Source organism: Hyaena hyaena, unplaced genomic scaffold (assembly GCF_003009895.1).
Source record: "Hyaena hyaena isolate Hyena2069 unplaced genomic scaffold, ASM300989v1 scaffold_78, whole genome shotgun sequence".
NCBI classification, from domain to species: Eukaryota; Metazoa; Chordata; class Mammalia; order Carnivora; family Hyaenidae; genus Hyaena; species Hyaena hyaena.
Genome location: NW_024080710.1, coordinates 1,974,163 through 1,991,942, shown reverse-complemented (window position 1 = coordinate 1,991,942; position 17,780 = coordinate 1,974,163). Strand labels below are relative to the sequence as shown.

General features: G+C 48.4%; 1 protein-coding gene across 2 annotated transcripts in view; it reads right to left on the bottom strand.

Moving 5' to 3' along the window:
* ARHGAP22 (Rho GTPase activating protein 22) overlaps nt 1-17,780 on the bottom strand; it is a 169,327-nt gene that overhangs the window by 116,561 nt on the left and 34,986 nt on the right. The gene's annotated exons all lie outside the window — the stretch shown is intronic.

Here is a 17,780-nt window from a genome sequence, read left to right as displayed (position 1 = left end):
GCACAGCAGACCTGCTTAGTTTCTTTTTAAAAATTTTTTAAATGTTTTATTTATTTCTGAGAGAGAGACAGTGTGAGTGGGGGAGCATCAGAGAGAGAGGGAAACACAGAATCTGAAGCAGGCGCCAGGCTCTGAGCTGTCAGCACGGAGCCCAATGTGGGGCTCGAACCCACGAACCATGAGATCACGACCTGAGCCAAAGTGGGACGCTTAACAGACTGAGCCACCCAGGTGCTCCTGCCTGCTTAGTTAGTTTCTGCTATGTCTCTAGGTCCTTAGCTTTTGCGTTTCCCCAGTTTGGTCATCCATCCATGCATCCATGCATGCATCCATGCATCCACCTACTCACTAATGCATGCATGCATCTGTCTAGCCATGAATCCATCCTTCCTTCCTTCGTTCCTTCCTTCGTTTGTTCCTTCCTTCCTTCCATCCATCTATATACCCATCCATCTATCCATCTTCCTTTCCTCCCATCCATTCTTCCTTCCTTCCTGCCATCCATCTTTCCTTCCTTCCTTCCACCCATCCATCATCTTTCCATTTGTTCAACAGTTAACCCATTTATTCATTCAGCAGCTATTTATTGAGTCCCTATATGTGTCAGTTAGTGTTCTAGGTTCTGGGAATAAAGCAGTGAAATAAGGAATAGATAAAAAAAATCTAGGTCCTCCTGGAGCTCACATTCCATCAGGGTTTCTGTTACTCAGTCCCCAAGGGAGCTGGCCCCATCAGCCCTCCTCCCTGGTTTCTTCAGGGCACCCCTTCTCTGGCAGCATCAGACTTGGACACCATTGCCCAGAAGCCCCCAGAGTCACCCTGCTGCTTCCCCGGGCTCATCCTGGTAGAGTGGGCCTGGGGAGCGGGGTCTCTGCTCCAGCCGTTTGTTGTAACTTGTTAATGGATCCCTGGAGGGCAAAGGGGCCATCTCTCCCACCTCAGAGTCCATAAGTGCCCATAAGCCCTCTGCCTGAGGGTTCCCTCTGCTCCCCACCTGACACTGCCTGACACTCTGCCAGAACTGGTACTGCCCTTCACATGATGGCTGGGTCCTTGTCTCCTACCAAGGCTCTTCTATACCATCATCTCCCTCTTTCTCCTCTGTCTCAGGTAAAGCACCTCTCCCCTCTCTGGCCAGTAGCAAGGATATTGCCGCAGTGGTCACCAGGAGGGACCATCCTGGCCTTTGGAAGGACAGTTCTTGTAAATGGAATCACACTTGTAATTCTTAAACCACAGATCCTAACTTCTGTTTGGAAAGGCATGTTCCCTGCGCCCCATGGTCTGGCATTATATCGGTGATTCTGTGTGTGTGTGTGTGTGTGTGTGTGTGTGTGTGTGTGTGTAAGCTCCTCCTGTTGCTCTAGTGGCCACAGTTCCCTACGCCTGGCCTACCCTTTGCCCATGTTTTCCCAGTAAACTGGACCTTTCTTCCAGCCCCTTCTCACTCAAGCTCTGGCTTTGGCTGCTTGGTGAGCTCCTAGGCATCCTTCAAGATCCAACTCAAACACTTCTTCCACAGAACCTTTCTTCTGAATCCTCTCCAGAGAGTCATTTCCCCCCTCTGTTAGCACACGTGACCCACGGCTGGTAATTACCTCTGTGGTTGCCCCCCATACGGGGGCACGTGGAAGGGAGGACATGATGTCTTGTTCAGTTCTACATGGTTCTTACCGTGTGCTGCTCAGGGAATGGATGCAAGTCATGCTTGTCAAATATCACAGGCTACTTAACTCACCCTAATTACTAAGCAAGTGTGTGTCTTAACATGATATTAAATGTGACATGATGCTCAGCTGCTATCCAGGAGACTGTATAGCCTGGTGGTCCCCAGATTCACCTTGAGTGACATATGGCCTGGGAATAATCTTGAATCTACCCCTGTGGGTCCTGCTCTAGAAGAGGCCAGCCCACTGATGGTGGGGGATTAAAAGGACACACCATTCTCTCTGCCACCCTGACAGCTGTGACACCCTGTCACAGCTGTGACAACTCAGACTATGTCAGTCTGTGTCTTCTCCACCTTGATTCCCTGTTGCCGTCCCTTGGTTGTGGTGAGGAATGTGTTGAATGTTCCAGCCTTGTCTTAGCTGTGCTTTGGCCCAGAGAGCAAGCAGGCTTTTTCCAGGCTCATCCCAATGCCTAGAAAGGGGACTGGCGATCCCTGCAGATAGAGGGTCTTCCCCAGAAACTAGAGCAAAGGCAAATCAGAGGAGTCAGGTGGCATCGCTCAGCTCCTTCTTCCAGGAAAGCAGCCCCTGTCTGAAGCCCTGGGCCAAGCGCTGAGCTTCATTTGCTCTTGCACTTAGTGGCTGCTCTACACCTTTGCTCTCCACATTTCTGTGGGTCCTGGTCTTCATACGTATTGATGTATACTAGATTAAAGTCTACTTCCCTCCATTACTTCTGTGGCTGTTTACTATCCCCGTGAGTTACCTAAAGATTCCCTCATTGCTGGGTGTTTGGACTCCCTCCAGTGTTACTTCTTTAATTAAACAGACAACGGGATCTGGTTGAAGAAATACAGGGTTGGGTTCAGATCATGGCCAGCTCTGTGAATTGTCTGCCTCAGCGTGCTGATTAGCAAGCTGAGGAGGGGATACCTGACCCTGCAGGGCGAGGTGAAGGGCAAGAGATGGCCAAGTCTGGCAGAGTGCTTGGCATGGACATGGCGCCCAGTAACTGGTTACCATGACCGTGAGGATTCTGATCATGGAAATGGTGCAGCAGATGTCTCTGTGCAGAGGTGTTTCCTGAAGATGGGTTCCTGGGGCGAACTCACAGGACAGAGGGTACAGTCTTTTCTATGGCTTCTGGCTGGTGAGGTTCCATTACACACTTCCTTCTCAAAATGACGTGTGGCTATATGACACCACAAAAGGGTACTAGTGTGCCACGAGCCTCAGAACCACCAACATGAAATATCATAATTTGAATATTCCTACTCCATAATTCAGTAGGTATAAAATGACACTCAGTTACTGACTTAGCTCACCCTGTTACTGGGTCGCTTTTCAGGGGGAGCAAAGGCTCTTACTCTCCGCATAAAGCATCAGCCTGCTCCCTTTGCCCACTTAACTCATTGTCCCTGGTGGGAAGAGATGGTTGGAGGTGGGGGAGCAGCTGGGGTCCTTGTAGGTCTCTTGGTCACTTGGGTCTTCTTCCCATCTTGAATGAGCCTTCATACTTCCCTGGAAGTGATCCCGCAGCCCTGGAAAGGCTGCCCTTCCATTTCCAGGTGCCCATAGCACCATGTCCGGGGTCTGCACTGTGCTCCGCCTCTGCCCTGCAACCTTGGCTGTTCTGCAGGAAGAGGCGGTTGGGCTGCCACTGGCCGGCAGGTGGGGGTTGTGCCCGACGGGACCTGCAGCATCCGGAGGGACCTCCCTGCTCCAAGGGTTGTATCTGCTCCTCCACCTCTCCTACCATTTCAAGCTGTAGAGGGGCTGGAGCAGGGCTGGATTCGGCAGATAATTTCTCATCTCTTTCCAGGGACCGGGGCTATATGGGGCCCTAGACACCTGGACAGTTGGGTTACCACAACCCCAGGATTCTGGTGGAGTCTGACAGAGGACTGAGGTGGAGAGGGGACAGATGTGTCCCCTGGTTATGGAGTTCACTTCTCTGGGTCTCAGTTTCTTTGTCTCTAAAATTCCCTTAATGGGTTGAGACTCAGTGGTAAAGTTAAGTCAGCAGTGCCTAGGCTTTTGTTTTTTAATTACTTGAGACTTCTAAGATAAGCCTTGACAGAAAAGACCCCAATGGGTGAAGAATTTCTGGAGAGCGTGGGTTGGCTCAGGCCTCCTCTATTTGCATACTCTTCTCTTCTGGGGGAATCTGTAAGGGTTATGGAGAACCTTCCACCCTTCTAAAGACCCTCTGAGGAATCTGGCTCTATGGACTGTTCTAGCTCCACATCCCTGGTTCTGTTTTCTGTCTTCTCTTGCACCGGGGCCTAAAACTGTCTCATCTGATAAGATCATAGGACTGGAAGGACCCAGAATGCACCTGCCCTTCCTTCCACACCCGCCCTAGCATCCTGAGCCAGGCCAGCACATAGAGGAGTTCAACAAAAATTCGGTGATTCATCAGTGCACCCCAACCCTGAGGAGTGCTGGGGAGCCCTCGGCCGGGCCCCGGGCCCCGTCTGTGAGGCACTGTCTGACCGGGCGTGTCTGCCCAGGAAGGCTGAGCTCTCAGAGCACGGGGCACTGGTGGACAGCAGGTGCCCAGCACGCTTGTGCAATAAATAAATAAATCACTGTGCTGTGAGTGGACCTGCTGTTCCCTCAATGTGGCAGGACAAAGAAGGGGGTTGTTTTCTGCCCTGGTCCCCAGGTCCTGGGCACTTCCCTCCCTAGGGCTGCAGGCGTGGAGGGGACAGGCAGGGGGAGGGAAGCCTTGTTGCCTGGGGCAAAGGCAAGGGGTCTCCTCAAGCTACACTGCTCTCTGAGCAGATGCTGGCACCCCTGCCTTCACTGCTCCAGGCTCCCTCAGAAGAGAAGAAAAGCCAGCTTTTGCTGCCTCAGTTCACCAGGGAGGGCACTCTGTGCAGATGCTACCGAGGCTGCCAAAGCAGCCCAGGCTTTTGCTCAGCTGATGGATCACAGAGATACTGCCTCTTATAAGGCCAACTGAGTATCTTGAAAGGAAAATAATCATTGTTATGATTTATTAATAACCACTGTTCCTGCCTTCAGCATTTCCTTGAATCAACTTCTTCAGTTCTGTGAATATGTAGGTGAAGCTTTCAAGTCAAAGAGCCCTGACATTCTGAGGTTCCAGAACTGATACAGGTTTCTGGAGAGGGCCCAGGAGCAGGCCCAGGGCAAGCTTGTGACCTTGGGAGAAGGAGGGCGCCCTTCACTCACATCACAACCATTCATTCATTCATTCACTCATTCATTCATTCATCCATGCCTTCCAAATCTATGGAACTCCTCCAGGTAGAACTTCCTCAGCATAGAACCCTGAGACTTTGGTGTTTTCTGGGAGCCCCCATATACACTTGCAAAGACACACTCATGCATGCACACCCTCATGAACACACACACACATACATATTCACACACTCGCATGCGCATTCTTACACTCATGCATGTATACACTCTTACACATAGACACACACTTGCAAACACACACACACTCATGCACCCAGAGTTCTCCAGGAGGGAGGTGGGTACCCTAGGTCTTTATGGTCCTTAACCCCAGGGATACATGAGAACTCTGGGTGGAGGATATGGAATTCAAGTGCCCAAAGGTTCATTCATTATTAGAGAAGGCAAAGCGCTGTGCAGCGTCAAGGTGTTGCTAGGGCAAAATGAGAGGCGGGGCCAGCCGACCAAGCCCTGATTGACGCCCTTTGCCCACCCAGCAAACGGGGAGCTTTCATTTCTCAGAGTTGAAGAAATTAAATAAGTGAACAGGTAAATGCACCGAAGAGAAAACACAAATACAATCAAGATGTGCAGGGATGCTTAATTTCAGTAGTAGTCAGCGAAACACAACTTAGAGCCAGCAGATAATAGAGCACTGGGTACCCTTCAGGCAGGTATATTTTTAAAGTCTGGGAATGTCATGTGTTGATGGGGTTGTGAGTAATTATAAGCCACTACCTAGAGGGCAATTGGGCTGTATTTATTCAAGTTAAAAACATAGATGGTCTATAACCCAGCAATTCCACCTCTTGTCTCTGTCCTACAAGAAAGAACCACGAGTTCACGGGCAGTTACACACAGCGATTCCCTTGCAGCCCTCTGTGTCATCCCTAAAAACGGGGAAAACCCACGTGGCCACGGATCAGAAAATGGCCCAATAAACTGTGCTATATTCACAATGTAAGACGCTTTGCAGGAATTAAAAGGAACGGGGTGAATGTATGTGGGCTGACATGTTTAACTTCTCCTGTTTATCAAATACCTCAGAGAAGGTGTCTCCATTCCTTTTTCTCCAATTCCTCTCGTAATGCCTTTTCTTCATAGTAAAATACACATAACATAAAATTTCCCATTTTAGCCATTTTTAAGTATACAATTCAGGGGCATTAGGAACGTTCACATTGCTCTGGAACCATCACCTTCATCCATTTCCAGAGCTTCTTCCTCATCCCCAACTGCTTCCTGTTATTCTTAGACCCCACCCAGTCAGGTTCCCCTACCTCTGTCCCACCCAAATTACTCTCATCGAGGCTGCAGTGACCCTCACGTGGCTCAATACAGGAGTCGGGTTGGGCCTCCCATTTCTTGACCCCTGGCAGTACTGGATCCAGTTGGTAACCTCCTTCCTCCAGGGCCATTTCTACCCTGGGGCTCCAAGACCACTCTCCCCGACCCCTCCCCTCCTTTCCTGGCCGCCATGCTGTCTCATCTTCCCGCCTCTTCATCCACTGCCCAGGGCTAGTCCTTGGACCTCTACCCACACTCACTGTCTCCGGGATCTGCTTCTGTCTCGTGGGTTTAAACACCATCCATGTGCACAGGGCACCCACGCAGAGAGCCACCTGTCTGTCACACTGTCTACATGACACGTCCAGTGTCACAGGCCTGCAGCTGAACTCCTGGGCTTTCCAGCCCTTGCCCCCTACTCCTCCCATGGTCTCCGCCATTAATCAATGGAAACACTGTACCCAGGTGGCCATCATTTCTCACCTGAAAAACAGCCGGAACCTCTTCTGCTGGATTCCCTGGGGTTCCCTGCGTGTTCAGGGCTGCAGGCCTGCTTTGGAAGACTGCCCTGGGGCTACCGGAGACCACTTTGCCCAGGCCCTGGGAGGACTGGAAGTACCTGGGTGTGGGAGCCTGAGAGCCCCTGCAGCCTGATTTCTAGTTGGAAACCACTCAGGGGGGTAAAGAGGTGTAACTCACACTTCACAATTCCAGGAGGCTCGGGCCGACGCCTCCCTTGATCCGGCTTTGTACCGTTCTCTGTCCTGCTCCCTCACCTCCTCACTGGTGTCTCCTGTTTGAAGGAGTACTTCATGACCATCTTCATCTCAAGGTCTACTTAGGAGAACCCCACCTACCGCACCCGATTGTTCTCAGGGCCCTTTGAATAGGCTTGTGGCAGCAATGGCCGTGGGCGGCCGCTGGGGCGTCTGGCCCTAGCGGTGCTCACTGGGGTCGTGTGCCCTGCAGCTGGCCAGGGAATGTTTATCCATCTGCAGCTCTGTAAGCGCGACCCCAAGAGCGTGGAGGGGCGGCTGCCTATGAGCTAAAATGCAATTGATTTATAAAAGTCAATGGGAGTTTAAAGCCAGGCTGGAGACCTAGCAAGACGGCTCTCAGAGTGGAATTGATTTAAAGGGTAAGTATTGAGGCTGAAAGATTGATTGAGGAGAGAGGTGAGGTAATGGAAGGGGCAATCTGGAGAGCCGGACAAGACGCTTTCATAACGTTAATGCAATCTGCAGTCAAGGTCGAGGGGGCCCCGTCAGGTCCCCGTGCTGTCCGGGAATGCTGTGTGAGCCTCAGGTGATTTATTACACTAGGGCTCCTGAGGGTCCCTGACTTTTTTTTCCCCCCAACTTGTTACTTAGCGTTCTCTTCAGACTCCATTTGGCCGTCTGTCCTCTGCTAGGTCCCCCATCTGAGGCACCTAGAGAAACGGCCAGGCCCTCCCGACAGATCTCACTTCAGGGTCCGGAGGATGAGGGACAATGAGGGGTACGTAAGCGAGAAGTACTGATTCTAAGAGCGCGCAGAGGTGGTTTAGAGAGTTGGGATTTTTTTTCCCATCATGATTATTGTAATGATTTTAAGGAATCAATATAAAAGATCGCATTCTTAAAAGTTATTTTTATTGGCTCTTTCCGGGTCTGCCTCCGGGCCCAGCTGGTGCTGGGCTTCGGCAAAAGGGAGGTGAAGGCAGAGTAACACCAAACGGCTTGCTCTGCACTTTCATGCGGCACGGCCCTCAGATTCGGCTGATCTGGCATTCGCTTATCCGCTCGTGGGGGCCTCCTGGGCATCCGCCCTCTGCTAGCCTCTGGGGCATGGAGATGAAAGGCACGCACCTGCCCCAGCAGAGCGAAAGGGGGGGCAGAGACACCCAAACGCGAGGCCTCACTGTCGTCGTGCCGCATGTAAAGGGAAATGGGAGCAGGAGGGCAGCAGGACCAAGTGACGCTGGGGAGCTGGGAGCCAGTGGGGGACGGAAGCCGGATGAGACAACGGAGTGAACAGGGGAGAGGATCAGGTTGTGGCCCCCGAAGTACGCCACTTGATGATGGCAACATGGCTCACTGACCGTTTCAAGGGGCAGGCAACTGAGAAACAGCAAACACTGAAGGAGCTGTCTTTCCTCCCGCTTCTGCCTACAAGGAGGGAATAAATTCCTCTTTTAGGTGCCTCCCCTACTCCTGTACCAGGAAGAGGAGAGCGAGACACTTATCATAGTCTGGATGACAAACCTGACTAAAACAACCTTATCTACCATTCATTTCCTAATCACCGTCCCATAGTGTACTCCTCCTGGGTTTAACTGCCTTTCCTCCTGTTACTCTGTCTTCTAGAAGTTTAATTAGCAGGTCCCTGATTCAGAACTTAAGAGGGTAGAGGAAATGTTTTTCATCCCCTACACCATGGAAGTCTGGGAAAGAAGGGATGTGATCAATAGGAGGCACAGGAAGACACACAGGATGAGAGAGCACGTGGTCAGACCTGGGAATTCTGGCTCCCAGGCTCTTGACACTGACCCTCACAGGACCCACATCTCTATCCTTGAACAGACTATACCCTAACCCCTCTTGCTCAAAACTAATGAAAAACAGCAACAACAACCAAACTCTCCCTCTGAGAAAGACAAGCCTCATGGAACTCCAGTAACCTCTGTCCACAAGCTGGACCTGCAAACATCTCATCCCACAGTGAGGTCTCTCTTGCTGTGTCTCCCTGAAGATGCTGTGCTTTAGCCGTCACTGACATGGGTCTGGAGTGGAGGTGAGGAGAAGGCCTCTGTGAGCCAGTGACCTGCCAGGTCTCCAGCTGCACCTCCCACTCAGAACCCCCACCCTCTCTTTCCAAGCCAATCACTGGTCCCCGCAGCGGTCATTTTATGCCACATCTCTGCATTTCTGTGCTTGCCGGCCTGCTGAGCCCTGACTCACTCTGGAGGCATTGGTGCAGTTTCCTACTATGTGAAGACCCCTCCAGTAGCTTTTCAAAGCAGAGGGGTTGATTTCCATCCATTCTACCGCCCCCAGAACTGGCACACACTCTCGGCCAGACATCTCTATGCTATATTGATCTGTGAGCTGACGGCCAGGGGTCCCCACGCCCGGATCCCTACACTATAGCACAGAGCCTCTCAATAAACTCACTGAGAGAATGAACCACCACGAGACACGAATCCTCAAGTTCAAAACAGATGGGAAAGACCAAATCCAAGAGACCTCGAGCCTCTGTAGGTGATTTTCTTGGTTTGGAAGAAATCTACCAACAGGATTTCTCCCACCCGCTGCCTGTTTTCATACAATTGAAAAGTTAAAGGGCACAATATCAGAGATTCCATTCCCATAATCAGAGAAGTGGCGAGCAAGTTGACTCAAAGCACAGAACCGTCTTTTGCCTCCTTTTCCGAGTTTGGTGGTTGGTGTGCAGAGAGGCTGCCCGAGGTCACAGAAGGGGCAGAGAATTTGGAGGACAGTCCCAGGTTTCCATATAAAACGGGAGCAAAATACAAATCCCATCCACTTCCTAGGCTTGGCAAGGATGAAGTGAAAGGCACTTTCAAAGTGCTTTGTAAATGGAGAGGCGCTGAATGAACAGTGGTTAGTACTGTTTTTTTATTACCCCTGGCTGAGTCTCTTGGAAACCTCTGTCTTCTCTCTGGACCTCAGCCCAGAGCAGCTGACCCCAGCCTTGCTACCTCCACTTCTGTTAAGATCAGCAGGCCATTCACCAGGAGCCTGGGATTGGTGGAGTCAACGTAATTCAGTATCGATTATAAATTTCATTTCTGCCTACAAGCCATTAGCTTAGATCAATATATACTCTACCCATGGTTAAGTAATCATTGAGGCTGTTGATGATTTCAGCAGAGGCAGAACATGTCTCTGGTTGTCTGGGTAGGGGAGCCCAAGGCAGTCTTCTGGCCCAGGCCTACCTAACCCGGTTCAGGCCCATTTTGCAAATAAATCATTTATTCCCACTTTCAGACAGTAAGGTTAGGGCCCGTTCTCTAGTTCTTTGGGGCCAGAAGTCCAGCCTGGGGTTCCTCGGGCCCAGCATCTGGGAGTGGCCCGTGTCCTAAGAGTGCTGGTGTTATGGACTTCGGGCATCCTCCATGGGGTGCAGACCTCAGTTTTCCTCTCAGCTGGTGTTCTGGGCAGAGAGGCTGGCAGAGAAAGGAGGGTTAGGTTCACAGTGCATCTCTCTGGGACACAACCTGCCCACTTCATCTCCTGGCATGTGGACCTCAGGCAGCAACAGGCTGGCACTCTGGGGGCTGGAACAGTGTCCAGAAGCAGGGGAACCCAGCTGGCAGCAGCCGAGTGCTCTGAGTAGATGCGACCTGACAGTAGCCCTGTTGCCCCCTCTCAGCTTCTGCAATTGGCAGATGGGAAAGGCCACTGCTCCCAGAGCATCTGCCGGACATTGGCTCCTTCTGTGCCCTCAGTCACTCCCCGCAGACACACTGCCCACATTGCAACAAGCCTCACTGTCTGAGGCGCCATCCAGCCACATCGCTCCCTTGTTTAAAGCCCGACCTGGGTGTGAGATGGGCCCATTCCCCAGGCTGCGTCACCTTTTCCCCCGTGCCTTTCCGCACTGCAGCCGGGCCCAGGGGCTCACAGCTTGACCAGCACATGTGCCTCTGGGCCTTGACACATGAGGCTCTCTCTACCTCAGACGGCTTTTCTTTCCTGATGCCTGGAGAGTGCCCTACTGCAGAAATAAAGAAGTGTACAATGAGGTTCAAGAGGCTTTCCGTTTTGAAAAAAAATTTTTTTAAGTTTATTTTTGAGAGAGAGAGAGAGAGAGAGACGGAGAGAGTGAGAGAGAGGGGGAGGGACAGGGCATGAGTGGAGGAAGGGCAGAGAGAGAGGGAGACACAGAATCCAAAGCAGGCTCCAGGCTCTGAGCTGTCCGAGCACAGAGCCCGACACGGGGCTCAAACTCGTGAACCACTGAGATCATGACCTGAGCCAAAGTCGGATGCTTAGATGACTGAGCCACCCAGGTGCCCCTAGAACCTCTAAGTTTTGAATCCCAGCACTGCTCCTCCTGTCTGCCAGTTCTTTCATCTCTCTGAGACTCAGTTTCCTCATCTGAAAAGTGGGGCAACGGTGGTCTTTCACTAGAGGTCTTTTGAAGATGAAAGGAGATTCCACGCATGGTAGTTGTAATGAGACATTAAAATGCAAGCTCCAGCAGGGCACGGAGACTCAGGAGATGCGACGTTCTAAAGGAGGGCCAGCCCAAGAAGCACTCTGTCAAAGCGGGGGGTGAAAATCAGTAGATGGATGCGGAAACACTGAAGCGGTCCTGCATTTTGCAAAGAAAGTGACTGTGGGGCATGTCTTTGCCCAGGGGTGGCCAGAGTTGTCACGGGGCCATACCCAGGCAGGGACGGGGGAGGCCTGGCCTCCCCGGTATGGTGGAAGGCCCAAAGAAAGCTGCTTCACGAGTTGTGCTTGTTCTAAACCAGGGCTACATAAGCTCAACAGACACGAGCTCTGGTCACTGTTACTATCAAATGGCTGGTCAGTGCATGAGATTAAATATATGTCTGACTCCTAAAGCGTGCGGGGAGGGGAAGGTACCTGAGGCTGCGGTATTCCAGCTGGCTAATTTTGTCAGAAGTATGGTGTGCTGAAATAAAACAGCAGCCAGTGCTGGGATCCCTCAGCCTCAGCAGGCGGACGGGGCCTGGCCCCACCACACGCCTTTGCTCCTGGGGCCAGCACTCTTACACTGCCTAGTGAGGCACTTCTACAGGATACCCACTCTCCTCATCTCATCTGACCTGACTCCTTGCCCTTCTTTACTAGCTTGCTGCTCAGCCATGGTGCCTTTGAGCCAAATAAATCTGAGACACAGCAGGACAAAGTGGGTGGCATGACCCCGTCTTGTGTTTTGGCCCCTGCACCCGGCGTTAGCACAGTGGGTACCATGGAAACAGGTGCTTCTGAGGGATCAGATATACTCCCATCACTGGAGCCCAAGCCTCTCCGTGACCCCACCTGGCCTCCGCCTCTGGGCAGGGCTCTATTTGGAGGAAGGAGCCTTCTTGAGCCTCAAAGTGGTGTGTCCAAGTTGCTTTGGATCTTACTAGTGGTGTGATTTGGAGCATTTTACTTAAATTATTCTGCTTCCATTTTCTCCCTTGACTTGTATAGAGCTGGTATAGGGCACATTCTGAATACTCAACAGACATCTTCTGACTTTCCTTTCTTCCCTAAAGAAGAGAGTGGAAAGGCTATCCGTGGGCTTTGATGTGTCAGTAATGAGAGAGTCATATCCTATGATTCTATTTACATGAAATTTAAGAATAGGCAAAACCACTCTGTGGTGCTAGAAATCAGAAGAGTGTCTGTCTGTCTGTCTGGTTCTGAGGAGGTTGAGGAGGCATGGGGAGAAGAGGAGGGAACTTTCTGAGGTTAAAAGGAAGACCCTTAAGTTAAGCGTCTGACTCTTGGTTTCAGCTCAGGTCATGATCTCCCAGTTGGTGGGTTTCAGCCCCATATTGGGCTCTGTGTTGACAGCACAGAGCCTGCCTAGGATTCTTTCTCTCTCTCCCTCTCTCTACCCCTCCCCTGCTTGCTCTTTCTCTCACTCTCTCTTAAAATAAACAAACAAACAAAATTAAAAAAAAAAAGAAATACTGTAACTTGATCTGGGTGCATGGTCAGAACTGTACACTTAAGATATGCACATTTTACTGTACATAAATTATGCTTCCATTTTAAAAATGAGGAAAATGCTAGAAACGAATAATGAAAATCCTAGAATAAACAGTATTCAAAAAATCTGGCTGCAATGTACCTTGAGGCTACTGTTGTTCAAAGACCCCCAAATCAGAATTTTATTTCCTCTGACCAGGTCCCTGGGGCTTGTCCTAGACATTCAGTTCATCTGGGAGCCTGTGCAACTTCATCTGAGTTGTGAGCAAGCTTCCAGAAGGAGAGCTAGGAGACAGTCCAGGCTTTTGTATGGGGTAGAAGGCTTGGCCAGCGGTGGAGAACGTCGAGGCAGGTCAGGCACCTGAACCCTCAGGGAAGGTGACAGCCCTGAGCAGTGGGGTCTAGGGCCTGACCTAGGATAAGGAGACCACTGGATGAGTCTATCATGGCCTTCCTTCTGCACCACAAACTACTCTCTGTGAGGCCTCCAGTCCCCGCCCGAACTCTGGCCCAGACCCTGGTCCCACTCTCCAGAAACTGTTCTCATATACCACCTCCCTGACCCCTCTCCTAGCCCTCAATCCTCTCTCTCAGCCTCAGACAAAGCCAGATACTGCATCACTTAAATAGATCACTGCCCCTTTGCCGTCCCACTCACAGGGCCCTGAAGGTCTTCTGTCTTCGGGAGCCTTCAGCCGACAAGCCTGGGCAGGGGGCAGCACAGAGTCACCATGGGCATATCCTGGAAGGCCACACCATTCAGAATGAAGTGATCAGAGGAGGTGTGTGAACCCCATGGTCATCCCTTCAGAACAGTCCTCCGGTTTGAACTGGTACGAGGTTACATGATCTCTGGGCCATCGCTCCGCAACCACTCCTCAAGTAGTCCCACAAGCCGTGGTGTGGAACCTGGCAGTCTCCTGTCCTTCCATCGCCTTCCATTCCCCGGCCCCCAGAGCCAGTCACTTCTATCCTTTTTAGTTCGATCTTTCTGTATTTACCTCTACATTTCTAACAGTATTCATGTATCGACACTTCTTTATCTTGATTCTCCCCATCTAGTTAATGAACACATCCATCACATCACACATTTATCTTTTTTTTTTTTTTTTTTTTTTGGTGGAGGTGGTGGTGGTGGGTGGTAACCTATCAGTTGTAGTCTGCTAGCAAATTTCAATTATACAATAGAGTGTTCCCGACTATGCCACCAAGCTTTACATTAGCTCCTCAGACCTTGTTCATCCTATAGCTGAAAGTTTGTACCCTTTGACTAAACATTCCCTACTCACCCCTCCACCCGTCCCCCACAGTCCTTGGTAACCACTTTTCTACTCTCTGTTTCTCTGAGTTTGCCATTTTTAGCTTCCTCACATAAGTGATACCATGCAGTTTTGTCTTTGTCTGTCTGGCTTCACTTAGCATAACATTCTCTTTTGTTTGTTTGTTTGTTTGTCTTTTAGCATAACATTCTCAAGATCAGTCCATGTTGTAACAAATAGTAGGATTTCTTTCTTTCTCAAGGCTGAATAATATTCCACTGCATCTATATATATACACACCACATCTTCGATGGACACTTGGGTTGTTTCCATGTCTTGACTATTATAAATAATGCTGCAATGAATATAGGGGTGCAGATACTCCTCTGATACCCTGATTTCACTTCCTTTGGATATATGCCCAGTAGTGGGTTTGCTGGATCATAGAAGAGTTCTATTTTTAATTTCTGGGGGCACCTCCATACCATTTCCTACGGTGGTTGTGCCAATGTCCATTCCTATCACTGGTACACCAGGGCTCCCTTTTCTCCACAACCTCACTTGAGATAATATATCCTTGTTATCTTTTGGTTTTCTTATTTTTACTTTTTTATGACAGCCATTCTAACAGGCATAAGGTGATATCTCACTGTGGTTTTGGTTTGCATTTCCGTGGCCTTAGTGATGTTGAACACCCTTTCGTGTACCTGTTGGCCATTATATGTCTTCTTTGGAAAACTGCTCAGTTCCTCTGCCCATTTTTAAATAGAATTGTTTGGATTTTATTTTATTATTATGATATTTTGCCATTAAGTTATGTGAATATCTATTTTGGATATTGACCCTTGAACAGGCATATGATTTGCAAATATTTTCTCCCATTCTGTAGGCTGCCTTTTTATTTTGTTGTTGGTTTCTTTTGCTGTGCAGAAGCTTTTTGGTTTGATGTGGTCCCACACACTTACTTTTGTTTTTGTTGCCTCTGCTTTTGGTGTCAAATTAAAAAAAATCATCACCAAGACCAATGTCAAGGAGCTTATCACCTATGTTTTCTTCTAGGAATTTTACGGTTTCAGGTCTTAATGAAAGTCTTTAATTCAATTCAAGTTGATTTTTCTATATAGTATAAGCTAATGGTCCAGTTTTGTTCTTTTGTGACCATTCAGTTTTCTCAACACCCTTTATTGAAGAGACTGTTCTTTCCCCATAATATATTCTTGGCTCCTTTTTCATAAATTAATTGACCATATAGACTTGGGTTTATTTCTGGGCTTTCTATCCTGTTTCATTGACCTACGTGTTTGTTTTCATGCCAAGTCACTTGGTGATTTTTTAAAAAATATTTGTTGACTTCTAGCTAAAGTGAAGATTTCATTTCTTTCACTCTCCTTTCCCCACCAGACAGAAGTACCCACTCCACCCTCCCCATATAGTTATACTATAATTTGGTTTCATCAACATCCCAGCTTTGCATTATTAATTTACACTGTGTAATTGCTAGTCCCAATTGGGCTATGTAGTACATTGTAATAATTTTTCTTTTCATGCATCACTTTTTGCTTTCCCTGGAGTTCATAAGCATCTTGTTTTTTCTTTTGCTTAGTTTTCTACTACATATTAATAATTCAACCTTAAATATTCCAACAATTGTCTAAACTCAGTCTCCATGTGTTCATAGGCTGTGGGCATCTTCTTAAAAATATCACAACACCAAAAGAGCAAATAATCCAGTGAAAAATGAGCAGAAGACATGAGCAGACATTTTTTCCAATGAAGACATACAGATGGCCAACAGATACATGAAAAGATGCTTGACATCACTCATCATCAGGGAAATGCAAATGAAAATCACAATGAGCTATCACCTCACACCTATCAGAATGGTTGAAATCAAAACCACAAGAGACAACAAGTGTTGGCAAGGATGTCGAGAAAAAGGAACCCTTGTCCATTGTTGGTGGGAAGGCAAACTGGTATAGCCACCATGGAAAGCAGTGTGTGTTTCTTTGAAAATATAAAAATAGAATTACCATATGATCCAGTAATTCCACTCCTGGGTATTTATCCAGAAAAAATAAAAACACTAATTTGAAAAGATATATGCAACCCTGTGTTTATTTCAGCATTATTCACAATGGCCCAGGTATACAACCAACCCAAGTGTCCATCGATACATGAATGGATAAAGAATGGAATGTTACTCGGCCATAAAAAAGAATGAAAGCTTGCCATTTGCAACGACAAGGATGGAGCTAGAAAGTATATAAATGCCAAGTGAAATACGTCAGTCAGAGAAAGACAGATACCATGTGATCTCACTCATATGTGGAATTTAAGGAACAAAACAAGCAAACAAAGGAAAAAAAGAGACAAACAAAACACCAGACTCTTAAATATAGAGAACAAACTGGTGGTTGCCAGAAGAGAGGTCAGTGGGGGGAGGGATGAAATTCGTGAAGAGGATTAAGAAGACGCTTATGATGAGCCCTGAGTAAAGCATAAAATTGTTGAATCACTGAGTTGGGCATCGGAAACCAATATCACACTGTATGTTAATTCTATTGGAATTAAATAAATAAAAATAAATCACTGCTTCTTATTACTCAAAGAATCTATAGCTCCCCTGGGGCACATGCAGTGCTATCTTCAGAGGGCTTTGGATGGTGTGGATCCCTGCACTGGGTTAGGGAGAGAGGTCAGAAGCCTCAGAATCAGACAGACACGAATACCAATGCCACCACTTGCTGGCAGGGCAGCCGTGATTCTCTTTCTACATCTGTTAACATGGGAGCACTGATGCCTCATCATAGTGTAGTTATGAGAATTACGTAAGTGCAGTGGACATTCCTTGAGCTTGGAAGACACGCAATAAATGCTGGTTTACTTTCCTTTTTTTTTTTTTTTTTTAAATGTTTTATTTATTTCTGAGAGAGAGAGAGAGAGAGCATGAGCAGGGGAGGGTCAGAGAGAGAGAGGGAGATACAGAATCTGAAGCAGGCTCCAGGCTCTGAGCTAGCTGTGAGCACAGAGCCCGACACGGAGCTTGAGCCTACAAATCGTGAGATCATGACCTGAGCTGAAGTCGGACGCTTATCTACTGAGCCACCCAGGTGCCCACTGGTTTATTTTCCTGTGGGGAAAATCAAGAACAATGTGGCCACTGAAAGTACTTCATTTCATAGAGCTCTCTTGCTCCATCCCCAAAGTACTGACCAAGCTCTGCCCATTCATCATGACTTCCAAGACATTGATACTCCTGCTAAGAAAGATAGCTAAAGCTGCTGTAGTGTGGCTCATTAGTTTAATGATTTCTTCTAAAAGAGAGAGCCTCTTTTAGAGCAACATCAGTTTTATTTTGAAATATTCTAAACAAAGGCAGAAACTCTAAAAGAAAATATTTATAGAATGATGACATAAAAATTAAGAACTTAGGTATATCTGGGGGAAAAAAACCCAATATAAAAGTAAAAGGCAAGCAATAAATTGGGGAAATATTTGCAACATATAAGTAGGTCAAAGGAGGGGCTGACTTTACTTTTTCCTTTTTTAAAGTTTATTTATTTATTTTGAGAGAGAGAGAGAAAATGAGCAGAGGAGGGGCAGGGGGAGGGGGTGTCAGAGGATCCGAAGCGGGCTCCATCCTGAAAGCAGAGAGCCCAATGTGGGGTTTTAGCTCACAA